General features: G+C 52.4%; 1 long non-coding RNA gene and 2 other non-coding genes across 4 annotated transcripts; all 3 read right to left on the reverse strand.

The window, feature by feature from the left end:
• Nucleotides 1–399: 399 nt before the first annotated feature.
• On the reverse strand, nt 400–590 carry LOC122486262. The gene has a single exon (XR_006298110.1). It is a non-coding gene; the product is annotated as a U2 spliceosomal RNA (small nuclear RNA).
• Nucleotides 403–12,053, reverse strand: LOC122485646. 2 transcript variants are annotated; one of them, XR_006297899.1, is made up of 3 exons: nt 11,749–12,053; nt 9,524–9,647; nt 403–1,446 (listed from the first exon to the last, which is right to left on the reverse strand). It is a non-coding gene; the product is annotated as an uncharacterized LOC122485646 (long non-coding RNA). The 2 variants fall into 2 exon arrangements; XR_006297900.1 differs by lacking the exon at nt 11,749–12,053 and adding an exon at nt 11,400–11,510.
• Nucleotides 10,850–11,040, reverse strand: LOC122486266. The gene has a single exon (XR_006298114.1). It is a non-coding gene; the product is annotated as a U2 spliceosomal RNA (small nuclear RNA).
• Nucleotides 12,054–12,661: the final 608 nt, after the last annotated feature.

Here is a 12,661-nt window from a genome sequence, read left to right on the forward strand (position 1 = left end):
CCCGTTATATAGAGATCTGAGAGGACCTCAATAAGGAAAACCTCAGGAAGAATTGCAAGGTCAAGAAAGTCCGAAAGACCAGAACCTCTTGGGAGGAAGTCTTCCTCTGAAAGAATACTCAGGAACAGGAAGTGACAGGAGGTAGTATGTGAGTCAGAGATGATAACTACAAGGCCAATTGGGATAAAAAAAAACTGGAACCAAAAAGACGCCCCTCACCATTTCGTATGACACGCGTACTGGGATATATATACGCCCTGGAAAGCAACTCAAGTGTAGTATATGATTACGCATCTCCAGCAACACACGCACACAAAAGAAAAAAGCAACGAGTGGCATCTAGAGGACAGGAGAGAAACGAAAACTGACTTTTGAGACACACGAGTGTTTCCTCCCAAGGGGAGGTGCACCGTTCCTGGAAGTACTGCAATACCAGGTCGATGCGCGGAGTGGACGGAGCAAGCTCCTATTCCATCTCCCGGCTCCAAAAATCCATTTAATATATTGTCCTCGGATAGAGGACGTATCAGATATTAAACTGATAAGAACAGATACTACACTTGATCTTAGCCAAAAGGCCGAGAAGCGATAACCACATCTTCCCCAGCGCATCGACACCCTCCCTCTCACTCCTCCTTTGGGTCATGGTGAGAAAAGTCACCCTCAAACGAAGGCTCACCCTCTTTCCTTAGACTGGACAGTGTGTCATCGTCACAACTCCTAAGACATACTCAGTTTATCAGATCGCTTAACTTGTTCGGGGCTTTCACGCTTTTTATTGTTTTGCTCCCATAGCTCGCGAGAGAAACAGCCACTTTAATTTGCATGTCCCGCCCACACACGCGCCGTTTCCTGGTTTCCTGCCGTCAGCGCCGGCTCGCGCGCGCTCGCGCTCTCTCTCTGTCTCTCTCTCTCTCTCGCCTTGAAAGGGAAACGCGCCTGTAGCGGGAAAGCTGTCTCAAGTCTCATTTCCTTGGAGAAAGCCCAGAACGAGACAAATAGCTTTGTGAGGTTTTTCTTGGCAGCATTTTTCTTTTCTTCTTAAATTTCTTTTCGCACGTACAGCAACGTTGAAAGATTTCTACCGTGAGCACCCACCACCTAACATCATGGATCTGTTGTGTGCTGTACATACATACACCGACACAGATGCAGATACATATATCCATCCCTCTACCCTTTTACTAAGCTGTCTTGCTCTAGGAGTTATGAGATCAACAACCGTTTCTCTTTTTTTTTTCTAGTTTCTCTTTTGAGCAGTTCTATTTGTAAATAGTGGTATTTCATGACTTGTATTCTCGTTTATAGGTCTTCTAACGGGGGGTGGGGGGGACTTTGCTTGTTAGAATAAAACGCATTCCATGTCGCAGTTCCCATATGGGTCCATCGGTGGACCCTCTTAATAACTTGTCAACGCCATCCGGCCAAAGACCACCAGGAACACACCTGTAATGAAAAGGCTTGGGTTACCGCTTGCTGCAAAGTGAGAAGGAACCCGCGGGGCGCCTCAGTGAGAGGGTGTCAGGAATGGCTCATTATATACAGGATGTAGGCTTGCATTAGGGGGCTTGGGGAAGGTTTAAGTGAGCGAGGCCTTCCTTTGGGATGCGAAGGGTGGCGGAATTGCCCCCCTCCCCCGCCGCCCGCCAATATGCCACTTTGGCGTAAGGATTATTTCCAGCTGAAACAGGAGGAAAAAACTCTTCCCTCCCCCGATTGGCCTAAAATCAGGACATAAAGGTATACAGGAGTTAACTACGGACAACCCTGGATCCTTATCAGCCCGGAGACTGGCACCAGAGACTCTACCTAACAAATTTTACTGCCCAGCCCTTATCTTCCACTGTTTCCCCATATAGTTACCATCCCACAGTTGGCCAGCCTAGAAACTCAAAACCCTTTTACTTTTTGTCACTTTTCTGAAAATTTATTTTTTGTGTTTCTGTTTGTTTTGTTTTTAAAGATTCTTTATTTGTATATTTTATTTTCAGAGAGAGAGAGAGAGACGGAGAGAGAGAGCACACACACGCAGGAGGCGGGGCGAAGGGGGGGGAGAGAGAGAGAGAGAGAGAGAGAGAGAGAGAGAATCCCCAGGAGGCTCTGTGCTGTCGGCCAGTGCAGAGCCCGACTCCGGGCTCGATCTCATGAACCATGAGACCATGACCTGAGCAGAAATCATGGGTCAGACACTTAACCGACTGAGTCACGCAGGCGCCCCTGTTTTGTTTTGTTTCAAGCGGCTATGTAAGCCCAAGTTCCAGCCACCCCATTGGGTTATTCATCCCTGACTTTCTCCTGTGTATATATGAGATACGTACACTAATACACTTCTGTTTCTTTTTCTCTTTTTAATGCGTCTTTTGCTACAAAGCCCCAGCCATCCTCCCCTTCCCACCACCCCCAAGAACCTTGAAGGGGAGAAGGACAAAGATTCGCCCCCTCCAGACAACACACACACACACACACACACACGCACGCACACGCACGCACGCACACACTCTCCTACAGATGACCTCAGGCAGTGGGGGTAACTCAGTGATTGGGTAGCTGAATACATCTTACCTAGAAGAAAGGAAGAATAGAGCGAGGCCAAAACTGCGACTGGGAAAGTAGCAGCAGTTACTCATATTAGCTAGGATAGGGGGTGTTTGGTCAGTTTTGTTGTTTGGACAATATTCTTCTTTTTTCTTGTCTCAGTTCGGAGGCGACTACGGAGTGGCCTTGTTTCTGTCTTGATTCATCACGGGTCACAGAGTGACCTTAATCTGTTGATGTTGAAAATAAATAAAGGAGGGGCGCCTGGGTGGCTCAGTCGGTTGGGCGTCCGCCTTCGGCTCAGGTCATGATCTCGCGTTCTGTGAGTTCGAGCCCCGCGTCAGGCTCTGTGCTGACAGCTCAGAGCCTGGGGCCTGTTTCAGATTGTGTGTCTCCCTCTCTTTCTGACCCTCCCCCATTCATGGTCTGTCTCTATCTCAAAAATAAATAAATAAACGTTAAAAAAAAAAAAAAAAAGACAGAAAGAAAATAAATAAAGGAGAGCTCAGTTAAAATGGAGTCGGGAAGCACTGGAAAGGGGAGCTCTCAAGCATGTGCCACTCCTTGCAGCCTGCCTACCCTTAGCGGGAAGAAGGAAGACAAAAATTTATTCTGACAAGGGAGACCCTTTTCACATAGGAAGCTTATCTCCTGCCTTTAAGAAAAAGAAGGAAGAGCCCTTGTTGCACCCCAGCCAACAAGGCACTAACCCCGCTTGCAGCTAATGAGAAGCCGCCAGGACCTCTAACTCCTGTTCTTCTCCAGGGAACTGTTGCTCAAAACAAGCCTCCCCAGCTTCCTCCTAAAACGTAAACAAAGGCTGACCTTCCTTTTGCCTCTTCGGACTTGTCTGCAGTTCACCATAGCCTGCAGGTCCGTAATCGCAATTCCTCTGCTATTCCCGAATAGCTAGTAAAATAGGGTTTTTTGCTAGTAAAATAACTGGCTGTTTTATTTTTCAGATTGCCGCCACTGTTGTGTGAAACTGTTTACGTTCCACGGGAGACCCCCACAGCCTAGCTGTGAGTGTCAGGCCAGCTTCTGCGGCTGCTTTTCTCTCTGTCTCCAAACCGAAGACACATCGCGGGGTCTGAAAGGGCGGGCCTACGCCAGCCGACTCCATCTTGTTCTGTGTCCTTCACCTTGACCACACCTCCTCCCCTTGACTCCATCTTGTTCTGTGTCCTTCACCTTGACCACACCTCCTCCCCTTGAGTAAACCCTCCCTCACCTGCCGGACCCTTCCCCGGGACCCCTCCCCAGCCAATCGGCTGAGGCCATAGCCATTACCTCACCAACTGCCCCCAGGCCCCAATAAAACCTTTGTCCTTTTGAAACTCGCTCTCTTTCCCTGGTATCTCACCGCTGCGTCGGTGCAGGTAGGGGATTGAGCTCGAGCTAGCTCGAATAAAGGCTCTTTGCTTTTGCATCGGACTCGGCTCCCTAGTGGTCTTTGGGGATCACGAATTCTGGGCATAACATTTGGGGGCTCGTCCGGGATCCCCAAGACCCCCAAGGGACCCCCGACCCGGAGAGCCTGACTGGCCACGGTTAGTGTCTGTCCTGTCTTTTCTGTGTGAGCTCATTTCTGGAATTCTGGTAGTGCCCGACGCGGTCTAAGTGGACGCACTGGAGGACCACGGGCCGGGAGTTTCGGAAGACGTTCCGATTCTCCCTTCTGGAGGGACGTGGAATCCCCTCATCTGTTTTCGGAGGGACGTGGAATCCCCTCAAAGGTCTGAGACGAGGCGGGTCGCTCCCGCTGGTCGGCGTGAGGCCGTCGTCTTTGGAGGGACGTGGAATCCCCTCATCGGTTTTGGAGGGACATGGAATCCCTTCAAAGGTCTAAGCTAGCTTGCAGTTCTGCTTCCATGGAGTTGGAAGACTTTCTAGGGGCCCTCTGTTTGTCTGTTTTTGTGTTTCTCTGTTTTGCTCTGTGGACTTACTGGACGGACGTTATGGGACAGACTCGGACTACTCCTCTAAGTATTATGATTGATCACTTTAAGGATGTGAGGGGAAGAGCTAACAACCTCAGTGTGGAAGTCCAAAAGGGTCGGTTGCAGTTTTTTTGTTCTAGCGAGTGGCCAACTTTCAATGTCGGATGGCCACCAGAGGGGACCTTCGACCTCCCTACCATCCACCGAGTCAGGAGTATCATCACTCAGCCTAAGATGGGCCATCTTGATCAGCTCCCTTACATTATCACTTGGCAGGACCTTGTAGAAGACCCACCCTCTTGGCTTAAGCCCTTCCTAAACCTGATCTCTCCAGAGCCAAAACCCATTCTTGCTTTGCAGGAGACAGAGAAGAGGAAACGTCTTACCCAGCCTTCAGCACCCCTCTACCCTGTCCTACAGGGGGGTACTGAAGAAGAATTAATTTTTCCTCCCCCGTATAACCCCTCTAGGATGCCAGAAGAACACCATCCTCCCCCTCCGGGGGAGGCAGACGCTGTTCCGAGAGCGGGAGGCGGAAACGCTCCAGGGGGAAGCCCGCCCTTTACCCGACAAAGGGCTCAGAGGGCGCAATCCGCCTCCGCCGCCGACTCCACTATTCTGCCCCTGCGAGCCACCGGACCCCCAGACGCGGAGGGGAATCAGCCCCATCACTATTGGCCTTTCGCCACTAGTGACCTCTACAATTGGAAAGCTCAGAATCCTAAGTTTTCCGAGAAACCGGCAGGGCTTATTGATTTATTAGACTCTGTTCTTTTTACCCATCAGCCCACGTGGGATGATTGCCAGCAGCTTTTGCAGGTCCTGTTCACGACTGAAGAAAGAGAAAGAATCCTCAATGGGGCCCGAAAACTAGTTCCGGGCGCAGATGGGAATCCCACCACCAACCAGGCTCAGATAGATGCCTCCTTCCCCTTAACTCGGCCCCAGTGGGATTTCAACACGGCAGAAGGTAAGGAGAGGCTCCGGGTCTACCGCCAGACTCTAATGGGGGGTCTCCGAATGGCTGCTAGAAAGCCAACCAATTTGGCCAAGGTAGGAAATGTACAACAGGGAAAAGATGAATCTCCGGCTGCCTTTTTAGAGCGGATCATGGAGGCATTCCGTACCTATACCCCCATGGATCCAGAGGCTCCGGAAAGCAAGGCAGCTGTTATCATGGCCTTTGTAAACCAATCGGCCGTAGACATTAGGAGAAAATTACAGAAAATAGATAGACTAGGAGAAAAAAGTCTGCAGGACTTACTGGTGGTAGCCGAAAAGGTATATAATAACCGGGAGCCTCCTGAGGACAAGCAGGCTCGCGCCATGGTGGCTGCCAGCAGTAAGCAGACTCGAGACCTGGCCAGAATACTGCTAGCTACCACTGCTGACTTCCCCGAGGAACGAGACCGCCGTCTCCGGCAGCTGGCAGACGACGCAAGAAAAGGTAAAAGCACCACCAAGGGGGGGGGGGGGGGGGGGGGAAGCAGAGGCTGCAGAAGGATCAGTGTGCATACTGCAAGGAGATAGGGCATTGGGCCCGAGATTGTCCGAAAAGGGCCGGCGGGAAGGGAAGCAAGACTGATCGAGTAAAAGTCCTAGAGCTGGATGAACTAAGTGATTAGGGGAGTCAGGGTTCGGACCCTCTCCCCGAACCCAGGGTAACTCTTAAAGTGGAGGGGACCCCTATTGACTTCCTTGTCGACACCGGAGCACAACATTCGGTCCTCCGCACCCCACAAGGAAAACTAGCTAGCAAGAAGTCCTGGGTACAAGGGGCAACTGGTATGAGCCAGTATTCATGGACTACCCGAAGAACAGTAGATTTGGGGATGGGCCGGGTATCCCACTCCTTTATGGTAATACCAGAACGCCCCTACCCGCTGTTAGGACGGGACTTACTGACCAAGATTGGAGCTCAGATAACTTTCAGACAAGGGGGGCCTCAGGTCACCGATGGCAAGGGCCACCCCATCCAGGTCCTGACCATGAAACTAGAGGATGAATACCTCCTCCACCAGGAGGCGCTCCCGAGAGAGGATAATATAGACAGATGGCTACAAGAATTCCCCTCGGTTTGGGCAGAGACAGGGGGGATGGGACTAGCCGCTCATAGGACCCCAGTCCTGGTAGAGCTCAAGCCAGGAGAGAGTCCGGTAAGGATCAAACAATACCCCATGTCTCAGGAGGCCCAGAAGGGGATCCAGCCACACATCCGGAGACTACGAAGCCTAGGGGTACTAGTTCCTTGCCAGTCTGCCTGGAACACCCCCCCTACTGCCGGTCAAAAGCCTCACACAAATGACTACCGACCGGTACAAGACCTCCGGGAAGTAAATAAGAGGGTCGTGGACATACACCCAACTGTTCCCAACCCATATACTCTCTTGAGCTCCTTGGCGCCCTCCAGGGTCTGGTATACTGTACTAGATTTAAAGGACGCCTTCTTCAGTCTGCCGCTGGCACCCCAGAGCCAACCCTTGTTCGCCTTCGAGTGGCATGATCCGGAGGAGGGCTACAGTGGGCAACTCACCTGGACACGGCTACCTCAGGGATTCAAAAATTCACCCACCATCTTCGACGAGGCACTACACGAGGACCTGGTATTTACAGACACCTTCTCTGGCTGGGTGGAGGCATACCCAACCAAGCATGAAACGGCTCAGACGGTGGCTAAGAAGCTACTAGAAGACATCTTACCCAGGTATGGTTTTCCTGCCCTGGTAGGATCAGACAATGGACCAGCTTTTATCTCACAGGTAACACAGGCAGTAGCCAAGGCGGTGGGGGCAAACTGGAAATTACATTGTGCTTATAGGCCCCAGAGCTCAGGACAGGTAGAAAGAATGAACAGAACCCTAAAAGAGACCCTTACCAAATTAACCATGGAGCCAGGCGGGGACTGGGTGACTCTCCTACCGTGCGCCCTTTACCGGGTTAGAAACACTCCTTACACTCTGGGTTTTACTCCCTACGAGATCATGTTTGGCAGGCCACCCCCTGTTATTCCCAGCCTTCTAGCTGAACTTATTGCTGAGTTTAAAGATCAAGAACTTTTTCTTTCCTTGAGCGGGCTCCAGAGGGCGCACGAGGACATTTGGCCGCGCCTCCGTGCCATCTACGAGGCTGGCCGGATCCCAACACCTCATCAGTACAGGCCGGGAGACTGGGTCTACGTCAAGAGGCACCACCGAGAGACTCTCGAGCCGCGCTGGAAGGGACCCTACATCGTGGTGTTGACAACCCCCACCGCTCTCAAGGTAGACGGCATCGCGACCTGGGTCCATCACACCCACGCTCAGCCAGCGGACCCCTCCTCGATCCGGAAGGACTTCGTCACGCGATGGGCCATCAGTCGGGACCAACACAACCCGCTCAAGCTCAAGCTACAGCGCATTCGACCTACCTAATATTGGTAACTCTGTTAACTCTGCTTGTCATTGCTCATGCTGCCGGGAGTCCCCACGCCCCCCAAAACATCACCTGGCAGATCATAGACACCAGCTCGGGGACAATACTTAATCAGACCTCCCAGAGCCACCCCAGGGACACTTGGTTCCCAGAACTTTTCGTAAACCTCCAGACTCTGTCCTTCTTGTCACCATAAATGCAGCCGGTCCCATGATTGGGTCCGTAAGCTACATGACAAGGGGGGAATGAAAGGGCGGGCCTACGCCAGCCGACTCCATCTTGTTCTGTGTCCTTCACCTTGACCACACCTCCTCCCCTTGAGTAAACCCTCCCTCACCTGCCGGACCCTTCCCCGGGACCCCTCCCCAGCCAATCGGCTGAGGCCATAGCCATTACCTCACCAACTGCCCCCAGGCCCCAATAAAACCTTTGTCCTTTTGAAACTCGCTCTCTTTCCCTGGTATCTCACCGCTGCGTCGGTGCAGGTAGGGGATTGAGCTCGAGCTAGCTCGAATAAAGGCTCTTTGCTTTTGCATCGGACTCGGCTCCCTAGTGGTCTTTGGGGATCACGAATTCTGGGCATAACAGGTCTTAGGAATCTTATTCTCCCTGTAATCTCAAAACAACGAAACAATTTGCTATTGCATCATCCTGGGGCTATTTTTGCCTGAAGTTATTCCTCAATCCCCAACTAGGACGGAGAAATCTACAAGGCTAAGGAAATGGAATCCCTCAGAGCCGTGAGGCGGCAGGGAAACACCTCACCAGAGTGGCACCCACCATCCCTCAGTTTTCTCCCTGCCTTGTTGCAATTAAAAACAAAGTAGCGAATCATCTTTCCAGAAGGTACACAAGCAGATGGGAGACACTATCCTGGCAGTCTGAATTTTGCTTTTGTTGAATGTCATCGAGAATTTGGAAATTTTCACCTTTCCACCCATAATATGGGCAAAGAAGAGAACTCTGACACGGTTAGATGAATGATTAGACTCTGACTAGACGAACCCGAAGATGAAAGCAAAGGACTGGTCTCTAATGAGGAGGGTGAAAGGGATCAACATGAGTGAAACCTCCGACCGCACGTCTTCAAATGACAATATCCTAGATGAATTTTCTCAAACACCAGACTTTGCAGGTCAACAGAATTGCAAGCCACCGAGGGTTAAAAACATAAAAAATAAAAATGAAAAAAAACCTTCGACTGTTGTGTTTTGACGGTGCAAGTGAAAGGGCGGGCCTACGCCGGCCAACTCCATCTTGTTCTGTGTCCTTCACCTTGACCACACCTCCTCCCCTTGAGTAACCCCCCCGCCCCCCACCTGCCTAACAGGACTCGGACCCTTCCCCAGCCAATCGGCTGAGGCCATAGCCATTACCTCACCAACTGCCCCTACCTAGGCCCCAATAAAACCTTTGTCCTTTTGAAACTCGCTCTCCCCCCCCCCCCCCCCCCCCCCCCCCCCCCCCCCCCCCCGGTATCTCACCGCTGCGTCGGTGCAGGTAGGGGATTGAGCTCGAGCTAGCTCGAATAAAGGCTCTTTTGCTTTTACATCGGACTCGGCTCCCTGGCGGTCTTTGGGGAATCACGAATTCTGGGCATAACACAAGAAGAACCAGAAGTAGTGATAAGGCCGAACCTGTTGGAGAGATGTATTGGAAATACTGGAGAAGCAATATTTCACAGGCCGGGTAGGACAGCCAATGAGCAGTCCGTTGCATTTGGAGGATGTCCCCGGATTCGGATATTTAGGCCTTCAAAACCTGGAAAGTATGAAGTGTAAGAATGTGAGTTTTGTTGTGTTTAATTAAACTCGTGTCAATTTTAAATAAAGCAGTTTCCCACAGTGCTTTTTAAAAAATTTTTACATTTATTTACTTCTGATAGAGACAGGGCACAAGTGGGGGAAGGGCAGAGAGAGAGAGAGAGAGAGAGAGAGAGAGATAGAGAGAGAGAGAGAGAGAAAGAGACAGAATCTGAAGCAGGCTCCAGCTCTGAGCTGTCAGCACAGAGCCGGACGCCGGGCTCGAACTCACAAACCAAGAGATCATGACCTGAGCCAAAGTCAGACGCTTAACCGACTGAGCCACCCAGGTGTCCCCTCCCCCAACGCTTTTATTTTTCCTTCTCCTGAAAGGGCCTCTTGGAGCCTGGGTAACAAATGTGTTGAGGTCTATCTAGTTTTTCTCCCCGGCACACTGAGAGTTTAGGTGAGCCAGATCAGCCCGGTGCTATGGTTTTCGCCGGCTACAGTCAGTGGCACAGGTGGCACCAAGAACGTGTCAAGGACCTGAGGGTATGTGCAAGGAAATGAATCCAGGTCAATAGGGAGGCAAGGACATTGAGGGATCCGGGGGTAGGGGTGGGGTGTAGGTGTGAAGGAACAGAGAAGTGTCAGGTGTCAAAGGGCAGAGGAAGGGTAGAAGGCGATGGGAGATGTGATGCTGGATGGGGACACGGTTAGAGCAATTGGGAATGACAAAATCTAGCGGGCCGACGAGGGGGGATAGATTTTAGCCGCGGCGTAGAAACTGAGAGGTCAGGCGGGGTGTTCGGAAGGAATCGCCCGTGTGACTGTTGAAACTCACCAGGAATGACAGAAGTGTCTCAGAGAGAGACAGCCAGGAGCTAAACCTTCAAAAGCGAAATGAGCTGCAGCTAGCTGGACTTTAGAAAGCACAAGGACTGGCAAGGCGGCGGGGGGGCGGGGGGGGCGTGTACAACATAAACGGCCGGGCGCGGGGAGGAGAGCAAAGCTCTTTGAGAGGTAACGTGGAGCAGACTCCCGGGAACGAGAAATGGAAGGTTTAGAAGAGCTGGCAAACCGGAAAAGGGAAGACGAGAGAATGGAACGAAAAACGACCGCCAGAGGAAAAAAAGGAGAGAAGACAAAAAAAAAAAAAGAGAGAGAGCGCGCGCCGCAAACTAAGCGCCATATCTGCTTTTAGAAACCCACTGAAAGGAAGGGAAGTGCACCGTTCCCGGAAGTACTGCAATACCGGGTCGATGCGCGGAGTGGACGGAGCAAGCCCCTATTCCATCTCCCGGCTCCAAAAATCCATTTAATATATTGTCCTCGGATAGAGGACGTATCAGATATTAAACTGATAAGAACAGATACTACACTTGATCTTAGCCAAAAGGCCGAGAAGCGATACCGGCCTGCCCCTCCCTCTCCAGTACCGTTCTCCCATCATCCATATTCAACTCATGGTGAGAACCCTAACGCTCACTCCTTTTCTGATATCCTTTGCGACATCGACAGGACCATCGATAATCACTAGAATACTTTTGTGCACATTTTTTTCGTTCTCCACATTCTGAAGGGGAAATCCCGTATCCCTGGTTGGCCCGTCCTTACCGCGCCGCGCACAGCCATTTCTAATCTGCATGATGCCCCGCCTTTTGTTCCCTGAGGAGGCGCGGCCGCCGCGGCCCGACTCCACCCTCCCGACCGCCTCTGCGCGCCGCGAGCCCAAACCCAACTGGGGGCCCACCTCCCGGCGTGCACACACCTCGCGCAAAGACCCGGGAGGAGGGGCGGCTGGCGGGGACTGCGAAGGGACAGCCAACACGGCTGCAGATCCCGGGGCTTCCGGGAGCCCGTGAAGGCAAGACCTTGCTTTTGGCCGCTGCTCTGCCCGCCCCGCCCCGCCCACTCAACCACCGTTCAGTGAATGACATCCTGCCTCCTACACTCCCAGCCAGTGCCCCGCGCGTCGCGATGCTGACGGCTCTTCAGCAGCACGCCCACCCTCCACCCCCACCCCCGGCTCGCGTCCGCGTCCTTCGGGCCGTCTTCCGCCCCAGAGTCCCAGCCCCAGGCTGGTTCCCTCGCGAGAAGGAGATGTCCTCCTGGATTACTTTCATTGGGATGGAACAGTTCCCGTCGCGAATCAATAACTTGGCGTTTCCCTCTCCTCGGCGTGATTCACTCCCGCGGAGTTTGCTCAGATACACACGCACGGACCCAAGTGCCTGCAAAGTGCGCTCGGTGGACGCCAGTCGTATGCCCTTGTGTCCTCGCCGTGAGTGCGGTGTGGTCACGGTCCTGCCAACTCTTGCCGCAAGGGGGCCTTGAATTTCGGGGGAGCAGGGACAGTGACTGCAGGAGCACGGCGGCGGACGTTCTCAGGCAGCGCCTGCTGCTCCAGTCCCGCCAGCAACTCCGCGTGGCATCAAAGGGGGGATTGCTTGGGGGCGGGGGGGCGGGGGGGGGGCAGGGGAGCAGGGGGAGGGGCCGATCTTACAGGTGAAAATGGTACCTCGGCACGGTTTTGACTTGTACTTCTCTAATCATGGGTAAGAAGATAAGGCTGAGTGTTCTCTCCTGTGTTTGAGAGCCCTGGACTCTCTCTGTTCGGGGACTTCGGCCCTTTTACTTGCTAGGTTAACTGGTCGGGCTTTATCATAAGGGCTTGTATCGGCAATTTACAGTTTAAGGCCCTTTGTATGTAATACAAGCAGTGAGTATTTTCTTCTGTTGGCTATCTGTCTTTTGAGGATTTCATCTCCTTAAGGTTCCACTGAAAGTTATATTTTAGAGGCGCCTGGCTTGCCACTCTTGACCTGGAGGGGTCGTGAGTCCCAGCCCCACGTTTAGGCGTAGACATTATCTAAAACATAGGGGCGCCTGGGTGGCTCAGTCAGTTGAGCCTCGAGCCTCTGACTTCGGCTCAGGTCAGGATCTCAGGTCAGGGTTTGTGGGTTTCAGCCCCACGTCCGGCTCTGTGCTGACAGCTCAGAGCCTGGAGTCCGCTTTGGATTCTGTGTCTCC

The sequence above is a fragment of the Prionailurus bengalensis genome, chromosome E1 (genome assembly GCF_016509475.1).
Source record: "Prionailurus bengalensis isolate Pbe53 chromosome E1, Fcat_Pben_1.1_paternal_pri, whole genome shotgun sequence".
Lineage (NCBI taxonomy): Eukaryota > Metazoa > Chordata > Mammalia > Carnivora > Felidae > Prionailurus > Prionailurus bengalensis.